The following is a 15,134-nucleotide window of genomic DNA, read 5'->3' as shown; positions in this document are numbered from 1 at the left end:
AGTTATACGGAAATGAAGTTATTTTTTGAAACACACTCAATCGACCTAAAAGCCAGACTTGTCAATTTTGGTAACATTTTGTCAGCTCGACGGAAAACCTAGACAGATAGAATGCAAATTGGCAGTCCAAACTGTTAAAGGGTTCATGTCGGCTCTTTACGGTTGAAGCCTCCGAAACCAACAGGAACCATGAAATAACTATTGGAAACTTGAAATAACCCCCAAACTTGGATACACTTGTGCATTGGTGCCCTTTACTCCCAATGACACCTACTGGCCAATATTGGCATTTCAAGGGGTAACATCCCTCTCTAGGAAAATACAAGAGGAAAGAAACCAAATATATACATTTAGGTTTGAATCCAAAAGCACCTAGAGGCATTCTAGCTAGGAGAACCCTGCTGCAATTATGCTAGTCTATGGAGAACCAGGTGTTCTTCTATCAGTGATGAGAACGCTTAATCATCCGATCATGTTGGGTAAAGCCATTTAACGCAACCAAGTCTGCACCCGCATGATATAGTGCCCACGGGGGCTTGACTCAAGTGAAAGACGATCCACATAAGCTGTGTCTTTTATATCATTGGCGACTTTTACAGTACAGTTCTCTTTCTGACTTGTACTATTTACCTATACTGTCTTGAAAAATTGAGGCCTAATACAGATTCAAGTTCAGTCAGATTCCCCTCTCATACCACACTCCCTTCACCCCAGGGAAGACATAAGCACAACATTTGCTGAATCTAGCGGAAGGCCATCGTTTCTAGGTGTGAGCTAAGTATTCAATTCCTATCTATTTCAGCCAAGTTTATTGGACCTTTAAGGAGTTCACTGTTGTTCACAGAGTGTGAAGCTGGAGGAACTCTGATTCTAGGAGGGGCTTGTTTTACTCGTAATGGCTTCATTGCAGCTCAGCTACTGATCCTTCAAAATGGATGCCTGTGTGGAGGGGAGGGAAGGCAAGTGCTTGCTAGCTAGGCCCAAACCTGGGAAAAGGCTTACCTGGGCTTGGTGAATTCTGGTCTGAATGGCTTGGGAAGGCCCCGTGGGAAGTGTGGATTCCCATGACCTCTTCCAAGAACAGGAGCGTTTTGATCATCTCTGCCATCTCTTCTCTTGCAGACGTCAGGGACCTTGGACCCGTTCTTGGAGAAGAGAATTGAGGAACTTCCTCAAGTCCACGTTGGCACTCCGTATGTTTCTGCCAGTATCAGCGAGGTTCAATATGTCTCATGAATGTCTTTTGAGCCTGGTATCCTCTACAGCTGTCTCCACGCCAGTATTCTCCATTGTAGCAGAACATCTCTCATCCATGTGTTCGCATCTCTCCTCAATCCGTGCAGCCAGCTTTTCGGCCAGCTTCTCTTCGTGTCTCCCCTAAAGTTGACTTCACCAGGACTGGGCAAGTCTGAAAGTACCTCGGAGCCTCACCAGTAAGCTGATGACAGGCAGATCTTCCACTGTCTGCCCTTTCAGGTTCTGGAAACTGACCTGTGACCTCAGGTCTTTGGGCAGCAGCAGTATCTCGAACTTACACAGCTTCCCGGACCAAAGACCTAAGCCAAGCTCCACAGAGGGCGGCAGCCCCTCCATCACACTGATCCACCCACAGAACTCTGCCCGGTTACCTAGGATCCAACAGCCACAACAAGCCTCGCGGTACACACCAACATTCCACCTGGAATCCAACCGCTAACTGCCATCCCCAATGGCTGCTGCATCTTGTCAGTGTTGGGGGAGGGGCTGCATCCGACGAGAAGTTCCTAAGGTAAATGTGATTCTACCCACTAGCATCCCATGGGCCTTTCTTCTTCCCTCTTTCCTTTTGTTCAGATCTCTATGCACAGTACCAATGGAGGGAAGTGTGTCCCTTTTCAGTTGATGGTTTCACACGTCTTTAAACTTTCTAACAGTTCACAGTACACAGAGACCCACTAAAGGAGACTTATGTTCCTATAATATCCGTACACCCGGAATACATATGCGTCGCCTGATTTCTGCTGAAACACCCGCACTCTCAGGACATGGATCCATTGGTTTCATGGGGGCTGAAATTCCAAGAAATGAAACCAACCCCAATGTGCACTTTGCTGTCAGTCTCTTTTGCTCTTAGTACACTTTGGCAGAGCTACTTGCCTTTGTTATAGGCTTCTTACAATTCTTCTCTACGTAGCCTAGAATATGGCATTCCTTCATCCTGTTGGAAGACATACAAGTCTACATCACGGACTAGGAATCCATTTGATTCCAAATCGGCATTAGGGTTAGGTCACGATATGTTCTTATGAATCAAAATTTACGAATATGAATGCACGCCTCCGAATACAAGTGTGCTGAGTACATGCAAGCCGCGATAATGGGTCGATGCATGCTGAATGATCCTTGACATCACCTTAAGTATTTTCTTTTGAATAATCATGGTTCCCTTGGTAAATATCAGCCAACCGTACCATTTTGGTGTTTGTTTGTTGGTTTGATTCTTTGTTGGTCTGCTTCTCGCTTGTATTGCAAACACGACAGGCCATGCATCTCTCCTTAAGCTTGAAACAGAGAGTCAAATAAGCTGATTCACTTAAGAGAGTGCTTCCAATCACCTATGATTTCCTGCTTCCCTCTCCCATCTTTAGGGTTTTGATGTCCTCCTTGCCTTCTTCTTGTTTCTTCTTTGCCACTCATGCTCTTCTTGCATTTCCAATAATGGTTTCTTCTTTCCATTTCATCTTGCTGCTTTTCTATTCAGGGTAGATTTCTCAACCATTCTTGTAGGATAAGTTTTGAACTGCTGAATTCTTTTAAGATTTGCCGGTTTGTGGAATTTTCTAGCTCTGCCGTTATTAGGACTGGCGGTCATGTGGCATAGGCTCCCCTAGGTGGCAGCATTTGGCCATTCAGGATAAGGTCTGTGTCCTGGCACTCCTCCCTCTCCTGCAATATTGCTGCCGAGATATCATCTGAAACCCCTCTGGAGGATCCCTTGTGACTATGTTGTTTCCTCCAGGTGCATTTTAAATCTCTGGGATATTCGTGAACTTTGTTGATTTGAATCATACAGCTGCTGGTAGGTCTATTGTGATTCCATCGCTTTTGGATGCTGTGTAATTCCTGAACTCGCTTAGATGATTCTTTCTTGGCTTTCAGCAAGTTTCAGACTGGTTTTTCTACAGATATATCTTCAGACATTTTTGTTTCTTTATCTCTTGCTTTTCCATCTGGGACTCTTATGAATTCTAGTTTTTCATGCCCTGTCTTAACCCAGGATTCAACAGCAATGTTTTCATTGGTTTGCACTTGATTTCCTTTGTCCGCTTCTGACCAAGGGGTTTCTGTTCCCCTGTCTTCACAGTCATTCACGCGTCCCTCTGCATTATCTAGTCTGCTTACGACTGAATTTTACGCCTGATTTTATCACATCCATTGAGATTCCTGATATTTTTTGGCTCGTCTTTAGACTTTGTCTTCCCCTTTTCTGGTATTCTGCCCTTTGTGATTCTGAGACATTGTTGTTTTTAGTGTTTTCCTGACCTACATTTTCAACAATTGGTCTGGATAGCGTTTTACAGTCTAGTTGTTTGAAAGCTTATCTTTTGGTCCTTCAATATCTTTGGAACTGACAATGGTACTTCCTGTTTCTTTTGCTGTACTTCTTCATCTCTACTCGTCAGGTAATATCAGGAATTTAATGTAGATTTGTAGGGCTTTGTTAAGTGAATATTTTAGGCTCTTGGCTCTACGGAATTCCATGGAATTTCTGTGAGGACAATTTCTCCTAGACATTGATGCCATATTCTGTTCCTGTGTGTGTTGTCTGGTATATCTCCAATTGCTGGTGTTGCATTAGTTTTGATGAACAACCCATACTATTTCGATTAGCATAACTTCATTTTGATTACGCTTATCTCACAATTCTGAAAGTGCGCAGGGCACTTCCTCTTGTGGAAATGAAGCTTCTATAGTTTCTGAGCTCTGCATTCTGCTCTATGTCATTTTGGAATGTTTCCAAAACAGCAAACTGAGAGTGCGCTTGTGCTTTGTAGTGCCACTGGAATGTCCCAATGGAAGCAGTTTTTCTCAGAGCTTCTATGTCTACAGAAACAACAGTGGAAGCATATCTATGGTTGTCACACATCAGGGCCTGCTGGAATGATCCCGCAGACCTACCTTGGTGTCCTCGGTGCCGTACCGTGCCGGTGCCATCCAAAATGTAGCATCCGATTTTGGGAGATAGTGCTGAAGGAAATGTTTCCTCTTCTCATGCTGTGGTCTTGGACCACTCTTCCTTGTCCTCTCATCTTTGTGGCACGGTTGCACGAAGGCAATCACAGAGCTGTTGCGCATCCTGTGCCTCAAACCAAACCATAATCCCAGCCCAGGTTATGAATGAAGCAGATCCTAAGGCTTTTCATTCTGATTTCAAACCCATGGCCCCCTGGACCCCTCAGACCAGATATACGATAGCACTGATTCAGCCCCACACGTGCTCTATTGGCAAAATGCCCAATTGGTCCCTGGTCCTGCAGATGCACTGGTGTGGCCATGGGACATATCGGTAATCTCAACCGCGCGACCAGTGTGGTTGCTTTATCTTTGGTACACAGTTCGGTTTGCTCTCTTGATTCGACCCACCACATCCCACAATGCACTCCAGATCCCTGAGACTCAGCGTGTGCCATCATCCGTAGCCCTATCCCTCACTGACCGTTTCCTCTGCTACCTCAAATTTGGCAGCTGGGATCTTGGTCTCAGAATCAACTCTGGGGATATTTTGCGCTGGTTTCTTTGAGTTCTCTCAGCCAAGCATCTGCTGTGCACTCTTGTAAATCTCAGCACATCACCTTCAATCCCATGTCTCCTGTCCGCTTGAGAGTGTGCGTCCAAATTAAACACAGTTCACGCTTGCTGCTCCATCACCAGGGGTCAGAACCTGCACTGGTTTCCATTCCCTGCTTTGCCTTCTCCTGCTTCCAGGTGTCCTGAGGCCTCATCCTGTCTTTGGAAATAACAGACCTCTCTTCGGCCAGTATCCTGTGCCAAATGCTGGGTGAGTTGGTGCTTCCATTCCTCTGTACATGGGAGCGAGTGAGTGCAGGTTGCACTTCTTCTCTGCCACCTGGGCATCGATGAATCTGCACTATCCAGATACATTTCACAGAAATGTGATATTTGCTTAGCTCTTTGTTTCTATACAGCCGTGGTGGGAGGGATTGTCCGAAGACACCTGTTTTGACATTGTGTTCATATCTCATTTGCAGTCTTTAAGAAGTTTAGCAGAATTCATTTACATGTTTTAGGAGTTATACGAAAATGAATTACTTTTGGAAACACACTCAATCGACCTAGAAGCCAGACTTGTCAATTTTCTAACATTTTGTCAGCTCTACGGAAAACCTAGACAGATAGAATGCAAACTAGCAGTCCAAACTATTAAAGGGGTCATGTCAGCTCTTTACGGTTGAAGCCTCTGAACCCAACAGGAACCATGAAATAACTATTGGAAATATGAAATAACCCCATCCTTGGATACACTTGTGCATGTTGTGCACTTTACTCCCAATGAAACCTACTGGCCAATGTTGGCATTTCTAGGGGTAACATCCCTCTCTAGGAAAATACAAGGGAACACAAACCAAATAAATACATTTAATTTTGAATCCAAAAGCACCTAGAGGCATTGTAGCTCAGGGAACCCTGCTGCAGCTATGCTAGGCTATTGAGAACCAAGTGTTCTCCTATCAGTGATGAGATACTTTAATCATCCGATCATGTTTGGTAAAGCAATTGAACGCAACCAAGTCTGCACCACATGATATAGTGCCCCCGGGGGCTTGACTCAAGTGAAAGAATGTCCACATAGCTGTGTCTTTAATGTCATTGGCGACTTTTACAGTTCAGTTCACTATCTGATTCTAATATTTACCTAGACTGTCTTGAAAAACTGAGGCCTAATACATATTCAAGTTCAGTCAAAGATTCCCCTCACTTACCACACTCCCTTCACCCCAGAGAAGACATAAACCCAGCAATTGCAGAATCTAGTGGAAGGCCATCGTTTCTTTGTGGGAGGTAAGTATTCAATCACTATATATTTCAGTCGAGACTATTTGACCTTTAAGGAGATCACTGTTGTTCACAGAGTGTGAAGCTGGAGGAACTCTGGTTCTAGGAGGGGCTTGCCATTCTCGTACTGGCTTCATTACAGCTCAGGTTCTGTTCCTTCAAATGGATGCCTGAGTTGAGGGGAGGGAAGGGCAAGTGCTTGATAGCTAGGCCCCAACCTGGGAAAAGGCTTACCTGGGCTTGGTGCATTTTGGTCTCTAGGGCTTGGAAATGACCCTTGGGACGTGTGGATTCTCACGACCTCTTCCAAGAACATGAGCGTTTTGATCATCTCTGCCATCTCTTCTTTTGCAGACGTCAGGGATCTTGGACCCGTTCTTGGAGCAGAGAATCGAGGAACTTCCTCAAGTCCACGTTGGCACTCCGTAGGTTTCTGCCAGGATCAGCAAGGTTCAATATGTCTCATGAATATCTTTCGAGCCTGGTATCCTCTACAGCTGTCTCCAGGCCAGTATTCTCCACTGTAGCACAACATCTCTCATCAATGTGTTCGCATCTCTCCTCAATCCGTTCAGCCAGCTTTTCGGCCAGCTTCTCTTCGTGTCTCCCCTAAAGTCGACTTCAACAGGACTGGGCAATTCTGACAGTACCTCGGAGCCTCACCAGTAAGATGATGACAGGCAGATCTTCCACTGTCTGCCCTTTCAGGTTCTGGAAACTAACCCGTGAACTCAGGTCTTTGGGCAGCAGCAATATCTGGAACTGACACAGCTTCCCGGACCAAAGACCTAAGCCAAGCTCCACAGAGGGCGGCAGCCCCACCATCACACTGATCCACCCACAGAACTCTGCCCGGTTACCTAGGATCCAACAGCCACAACAAGCCTCGCGGTACACACCAACATTCCACCTGGAATCCAACCGCTAACTGCCATCCCCAATGGCTGCTGCATCTTGTCAGTGTTGGGGGAGGGGCTGCACCCGACGAGAGGTTCCTAAGGTAAATGTGATTCTACCCACTAGCGTCCCATGGGCCTTTGTTCTTCCCTCTTCTCTTTTGTTCATATCTCTATGCACAGTACCAACGGTTGGAAGTGTGTCCATTTTCAGTTGATGTTTTCACACGTCTTTAAACTGTCTAACAGTTCACAGTACACAGAGACCCACTACAGGAAACTATTTTTTCTGTAATATCCGGACACCCGGAATACATATCCGTCGGTTGATTTCTGCTGAAACCCCCGCATTCTCAGGACATGGATCCATTGGTTTCATGGGGGCTGAATTTCCTAGAAATGAAACCAACCCCAATGTGCACTTTACTGTCTGTCTCTTTTGCACTTAGTACACTTTGGCAGAGCTACTTGTCTTTGTGATAGGCTTATGCCATTTCTTCTCGATGTAGGGTAGAATATGGCGTTCATTCGTCCTGTTGGAAGACTTGCAAGTCTATATCACGGACTTGGAATCCATTTGACTCCAAATCGGCATTTGGGTAGGTCACGATATGCTCTTATGAATCAATATTTACGAATATGAATGCACGCCTCTGATTTCCGAATACAAGTGTGCTGAGTACATTCAAGCCGCGATACTGGGTCGATGCGGGCTGAATGATCCTTGACATTACCTTGAGTATTTTCTTTTGAATAATCATGGTTCCCTTGGTATCTGTCAGCCAACCGTACCCTTTGGGTGCTTGTTTGTTGGTTTTATTCTTTGTTGGTCTGCTTCTCGTTTGTTTTGCAATCACGTCAGGCCATGCATCTCTCCGTTCGCTTCCAACAGAGAGTCATATAAGCTGATTCACTTAAGACAGTGCTTCCAATCACCTAGGATTTCCTGCTTCCCTCTCCCGTCTTTAGGGTTTTGATGTCCTCCTTGCCTTCTTCTTGTTTCTTTTTGCCACTCATGCTCTTCTTGCATTTCCAGTAATGGTTTTCTTCTTTCCATTTCATCTTGCTGCTTTTCTATTCAGGGGAGAATTCTCAACCTTTCTTTTAGGATAAGGTTCGAACTGCTGAATTCTTTTAAGATTGGCCGGTCTGTGGAATTCTCTAGCTCTGCAGTTATTAGAAATGGCGGTCATGTGGCCTAGGCTACCCTAGATGTCAGCATTTGGCCATTCAGGATATGGTCTGTGTCCTGGCACTCCTTCCTGTCCTGCAATATTTCTGCCGAGATATCAGCTGAAACCCCTCTGGAGGTTCTCTTGTGACTATGTTGTTTTCCTCCAGGCGCATTTTAAATCACTGGGATGCTCATGAACTTTGTTGATTTGACTCCTACAGCTGCTGGTAGGTCTATTGGTATTCCACCTCCTTTGAACGCTGTGTACTTCCTGAAATCGCATAAATGATTCTCTCTTGGCTTTCAACAAGTTTCAGTCTGATTATTCTACAGATCACTTTTCAGACATTTTGTGTTTCTTTCTCTCTTGCTTTTCCATCTGAGACTCTTACGAATTCTAGTCTTTCATGCCTTATCTTACCCCAGGATTCAACAGCATTGTGTTCATTGGTTTGCACTTGCTTTCCTATGTGTGCTTGTGAACGAGAGATTTCTGTTACCCTGTCTTCACAGTCATTCACGCGTCCCTCTGCATTATCTATTGTGCTTAGGACTGAATTTTACCCCTGATATTATCTCATCCATTGAGTTTGCTGATATTATTTGGCTCGTCTTTCGACTTTCTCTTCCCCTTTTCTGGTATTCTGCCTTTTGTGATTCTGAGACACTGTTGTTCTTCAGGGTTTCCCTCACCTCTGTTTTCAATAATTGCTCTGGATTGCATTTTGCAGTCTAGTTGTTTGAAAGTTTATCTTTTTGGCCTTCAATCTCTGTGGAACTGAAAATGGTACTTCCTTCTTCTTTTACTGTACTTCTTCGTCTCTACTGCTCTGGTAATATCAGGTATCTAATGTAGACTTCTATGGCTTTGTTATGTGAAAACTTTAGACTCTTGCCTCTACGCAATTCCATGGGATTCCTGTGAGGACTATTTCTCCTATACATTGATGCCATGTCCTGTTCCTGTGTGTGTTGTCTGGTACACCTCCAATTGCTGATGTTTCCTTTTTTGTGATGAACACCCCATACTGTTTCGATTAGCATACCCTCATTTTGTTTATGCTTATCTTAAATTTCTGAAAGTGCACAGGACACTTCCTCTTGTGGAAATGAAACTTCTAAAGGTTCTCAGCTCTGCATTCTGTTCTGTGTCATTTTGGAGTGTTTCCAAAACAGCCAACTGAGAGTGCGTTTGTGCTTTGTAGTGCCACGGGAATGTCCCAATTAAACCAGTTCTTCCCACAGATTCTCTGTTTACAGAAACACCATTGGAAGCAGATCTATGGATGTCACACATCAGGGCCTGCTGGAATGATCCCGCAGACTTACCTTGGTGTCCTCGGTGCCGTACCTTTCCGGTGCCATCGAAAATGTAGAATCGGCATTTGGGAGATAATGCTGAAGGAAATGCTTCCTCTTCTCAAGCTGTGCACTTGGACCACTCTTCTTTGTTCTCTCATCCTTGTGGCACCTGTGCACGAAGCAATACACAGAGCTGTTGCAAACCCTGTGCCTCAAACCAAACCATATTCCCAGCCCAGGTTATGAATGTAGCAGATCCTAAGGCTTTTTATTCTGATTTCAAACCCAAGGCCCCCTGTATCCCTCAGACCAGATGCACGATAGCTCTGATTCAGCCCCACACGTGCTCTATTGGCAAAAAATCAAAGGCACGTGATATTGAGGTTGCTTTCTCATAGGGTCACAGGTCGATTTGCTCTCTTGATAGGTCCCACCACATCCCACAACGCACTCCAGATCCCTGAGACTCAGCGTGTGCCGTCATCTGTAGCCCTATCCCTCACTGACCGTTTCCTCTGCTACCTCAAATTTGGCAGCTCGGATCTTGGTCTCAGATTCAAATGTGGGTATATTTTGCACTGGTTTCTTTGAATTCTGTCATCCAAGCATCTGCTCTGCACTCTTCTAACACTCAGCACATCACATTCAATCCCAAGTCTCCTGTCCGCTTGAATTTGTGGGTCCAAGATAAACAGAGTTTCACCTTTGCTGCTCCATCACCAGGGATCAGACCCTGCACTTGCTTCCATTCCCTGCTTTGCCTTCTACAACTTTCAGGTGTTCTGTGGTCTCATCCTGTCTTTGGAACTAACAGACCTCTCTTCTGCAAGTGTCCTGTGCCAAGGGCTGTGTGAGTGGATGTTTCCATTTCTGTGTACATGGGAACGAGTGAGCGCAGGTTGAACAGCTTCTCTGCCAACTGGGCATCGATGAATCGACACTTTCCAGATACAGTTCATAGAAATGTGTTTTGTTTTGTTCTTTGTTTCCATATAGCCGTGTTGGGAGGGATTGTCCAAAGACTCCAGTTTTGACATTGTGTTGATATCTCATTTGCAGGCTTTAAAAATCTTAATAGAATTGATTTACATGTTTTGGAAGTTATACGGAAATGAAGTTAGTTTTTGAAACTTTCTAAATTGACCTAGAAGTGAGACTTGTCATTTTTGGTAACATTTTGTCAGCTCCAAGGAAAACATAGACAGATAGAATCTAAACTAGCAGTCCAAACTGTTGAAGCAGTCATGTCAACTCTTTCCTGTTGAAGCCACCGAAACCAACAGGAAACATGAAATACCTATTGGAAAATAGCAATAACCCCCAACATTGGATTCACTTGTGCATGTTGTGCCCTTTACTCCCAATGACTCCTACTGGCCAGTGTTGGCATTTCTAGGTGTAACATCCCACTCTAGGAAAATACAAAAGAAATCAACCCAAATATATACATTTAGGTTTGAATCCAAAACCACCTAGAAGCATTATAGTTTTGAGAACCCTGTTGCAGCTATGTTAGGCTATTGAGAACCAGGTGTTTTTCTATCCGTGATGAGAACGCTTAATCTTCCGATCATGTTGGTTAAAGTCATTTAACGCAACCAAGTCTGCTCCCCCATGATATAGTGCCCCGGGGGCTTGAATCAAGTGAAGGACGGTCCACATAAGCTGAATCTTTAATGTCTTTGGCGAATTTTACATTTCAGCTCACTATCAGACTTATAATATTTACCTATACTGTCTTGAAAATATGAGGCCTAATACATATTCAAGTTCAGTCAAAGATTCCCCTCACTTACCACATTCCCTTCACCCCAGAGTAGACATAAACCCAGCATTTGCTGAATCTAGAGGAAGGACATCGTTTCTTTGTGTGAGCGAAGTATTCAATTCTTATCTATTTCAGTCGAGACTATTTGACCTTTAAGGAGTTCACTGTTGTTCACAGAGTGTGAAGCTGGAGGAACTCTGATTCTAGGAGGGGCTTGCATTTCTCTTACTGGCTCATTGCAGGTCAGGTACTGATCCTTCAAAATGGATGCCTGAGTGGAGGGGAGGGAAGAGAAAGTGCTTGCTAGCTAGGCCCAAACCTGGAATAAGGCTTACCTGGGCTTGGTTCATTTTGGTCTGAATGGCTTGGAAATGCCCCTTTGGAAGTGTGGATTCTCACGACCTCTTCCAAGAACATGAGCGTTTTGATCATCTCTGCCATGTCTTCTCTTTTAGACGTCAGGCATCTTGGACCCGTTCTTGGAGCAGAGAATTGAGGAACTTCCTCAAGTCCACGTTGGCACTCTGTATGTTTCTGCCAGTATCAGCAAGGTTCAATATGTCTCATGAATGTCTTTCGATCCTGGTATTGTCTACTGCTGTCTCCAGGCCAGTATTCTCCATTGTAGCAGAATATTTCTAATCAGTGTGTTCGCATCTCTCCTCAGTCCGTGCAGCCAGCTTTTTGGCCAGCTTCTCTTCGTTTCTCCCATAAAGTCAACTTCAACATGACTGGGCAAGTCTGAAAGTACTTTGGAGCCTTACCAGTAAGCTGATGATAGGCTGATCTTCCACTGTCTGCCTTTCAGGTTCTGGAAACTTACCCGTGAACTCAGGTCTTAGGGGAAGAGCAGCAGAATCTCGAACTTACACAGCTTCCCAGACGAAAGAACTAAGCCATGCTCCACAGAGGGCGGCAGCCCCTCCATCACACTGATCCACCCACAGAACTCTGCCCGGTTACCTAGGATCCACGAGCCACAACAAGCCTCGCGGTACACACCAACATTCCACCTGGAATCCAACCGCTAACTGCCACCCCCAAAGCCTGCTGCCTCTTGTCAGTGTTAGGGGAGTGGCTGCATCCGACGAGAGGTTCCTAAGGCAAATGTGATTCTACCCACTAGCGTCCCATGGGCCTTTGTTCTCCCCTGTATCCTTTTGTTCTGATTTGTGTGCACAGTACCAAAGGAGGGAAGTGTGTCCATTTTCAGTTGATGGTTCCACACGTCTTTTAACTTTCTTACACTTCACAGTACACAGAGACCCAATAAAGAATCTTATGTTCCTGTAATACCCGTACATCCGGGATACATATACGTTGGTTGATTTCTGCTGAATCCCCCACAATCTCAGGACATGGATCCATTGGTTTCATTGGGGCTGAAACTCCAAGAGATGAAACCAACAACAATGTGCACTTTAATGTCTATCCCTTTTGCTCTTGGTACACTTTTGCAGAGCTACTTGTCTTTGTTATAGGCTTATGCCATTTCTTCTCTATGTAGGGTATAATATGGCATTCATTCATCCTGTTGGAAGACTTGCAAGTATATATCACTGACTAGGAATCCATCTGATACCAAATCGGCATTTGGTTTAGGTCACAATATGCTCTTATGAATCAATATTTATGAATAGAAATGCACGCCTTCGATTTACAAAAACAAGTGTGTTGAATATATGCAAGCCGCGATACTAGGTCGATGCGTGTTAAATGATCCTTCACATCACCTTGAGTATTTTCTTTTGAATAATCATGGTTCCCTTGGTATATGTCAGTCAACCGTACCCTTTTGTTACTTGTTTGTCTGTTTGATTCTTTGTTGGCCTGCTTCTCGTTTGTTTAGCAAAATGTCATGCCATTCATCTCTCCGTTCGCTTCAAAGAGAGAGTCATATAAGCTGATTCACTTAAGAAAGTGCTTCCAATCACCTAGGATTTCCTGCTTCCCTCTCCCATCATTAGGGTTTTGATGTCCTCCTTGCCTTATTGTTTCTTCTTTGCCACTCAAGCTCTTCTTGCATTTCCAATAATGGTTTGCTTCTTTTCCATTTCATCTTGCTGCTTTTCTATTCAGGGGAATATTCTCAACCTTTCTTTTAGGAAAAGTTTCGAACTGCTGAATTCTTTTAAGATTTGCCGGTCTGTGGAATTCTCTATCTCTGCCATTATTAGAAATGGGGGTCATGTGTCATAGACTACCAGAGATGGCAGCATTTTACCATTCAGGATATGGTCTATGTCCTGGCACTCCTCCATGTCCTACAATATTGCTGCCAATATATCAGCTGAAACCCCTCTGGATGTACTCTGGTGACTATGTTGTTTTCCTCCAGGTGCAATTTTAATCACTGGGGTGCTCGTGAACTCTGTTGATTTGAATCATACCGCTGCTGGTAGTTCTATTGGGATTCCACCTCCTTTGGACACTGTGTACTTCCTGAATCTGAACAGATGATTCTTTCTTGGCTTTAAGCAAGTTTCAGTCAAATTTTTTTTCAGATATCTTTTCAGATATTTTTTTCTCTTTATCTCTTGCTTTTCCATCTGGGACTCTTATGACTCCTTGTCTTTCATGCCTTTTCTTACCCAGGATTCGACAGCAATGTGTTCATTGGTTTGCACTTGCTTTTCTATGTGTGCTTGTGACCGAGGGATTTCTGTTCCCCTGTCTTCACAGACATTCACGCATCCCTTTGCATTATCTAGTCTGCTTAGGACTGAATTTTAGCCCTGATATTATCTCATCCACTGAGTTTTCTGATAGTTTTTGGCTCGTCTTGAGACTTTCTCTTCCCCTTTTCTGGTATTCTGCCTTTTGTGATTCTGAGACCCTGTTGTTCTTCAGTGTTTCCCTCACCTCTGTTTTCAATACTTGCTCTGGTAGCGTTTTGCAGTCTAGTTGTTTGAAAGCTTATCTTTTGTGCCTTCATTCTCTTTGGAACTGAAAATGGTACTTCCTGTTTCTTTTACTGTACTTCTTCATCTGTACTGGTCAGGTAATATCAGGTATCTAATGCAGAATTCTATGTTTTGTTAAGTGAAAATTTTAGACTCTTGGCACTACGCAATTCCATGGGATTTCTGTGAGGACAATTTCTCCTAGACATTGATGCCATGTCCTGTTCCTGTGTGTGTTGTCTGGCATATTTCCAATTGCTGTTGTTTCCTTTGTTTGTGATTAACACCCCATACTATTTCGATTAGCATAACCACACATTTATTATGCTGATCTCTCAATTCTGAAAGTGCACAGGACACTTCCTCTTGTGGAATTAAAGCTTCTAAAGCTTCTCAGCTCTGCATTCGGCTCTATTTCATTTTGGAGTGTTACCAAAACAGCAAACTGAGAGTGTGCTTGTGCTCTCTAGTTCCATGGGAATGTCCCAATGAAACTAGTTCTTCCCAGAGCTTGTCTGTCTACAGAAACACCAGTGGAAACATACCTATGGATGTCATATATCAGTGCCTGCTGGAATGATCCCGCAGACCGACCTTGGTGTCCTTTGTTCCGTACCATTTCTGTGCCATCCAAAATGTAGCATCTGCTTTTGGGATATAATGCTGAGAGGAATGCTTCATCTTCTCATGCTGTGGACTTTGACCACTCTTCCTTGTCCTCTCATCCTTGTGGCCCAGATGCATGAAGACAACCACAGAGCTGTTGTGCATCCTGTGCCTCAAACCAAACCATCCCAACCCAGGTTATGAATGTAGAAGTACTACTTCCCAAAACAGTATATACATTCTTTTCCAGTGCAGATGGTACATTTTCTAGGATTGACTCAGGCAAAGAAAAAGCATCAACAAATTTAAGAAGATAAAAATTATTTTAGGCAACTTTTCTGAGTATAATACCATGAAACTAGAATTCTATCACTGAAAAATTGTGAGAAAATATGAAAACATGTACATTAAAAAATGTGATTCTATTCCAA

The 15,134-nt window shown here is 44.0% G+C and overlaps 1 long non-coding RNA gene across 1 annotated transcript; it reads left to right on the top strand.

The window, feature by feature from the left end:
- The first annotated feature begins 1,556 nt into the window (after positions 1-1,556).
- On the top strand, positions 1,557-6,665 carry LOC140693858 (uncharacterized). Its single transcript, XR_012069561.1, has 3 exons — positions 1,557-1,768; positions 4,966-5,038; positions 6,409-6,665. It is a non-coding gene; the product is annotated as an uncharacterized lncRNA (long non-coding RNA).
- Positions 6,666-15,134: the final 8,469 nt, after the last annotated feature.

The sequence above is a fragment of the Vicugna pacos genome, unplaced genomic scaffold (assembly GCF_048564905.1).
Source record: "Vicugna pacos unplaced genomic scaffold, VicPac4 scaffold_20, whole genome shotgun sequence".
Taxonomy (NCBI): Eukaryota; Metazoa; Chordata; class Mammalia; order Artiodactyla; family Camelidae; genus Vicugna; species Vicugna pacos.
Note: the sequence above shows the minus strand (reverse complement) of the source record. Positions and strands in the feature narration are given on the sequence as shown.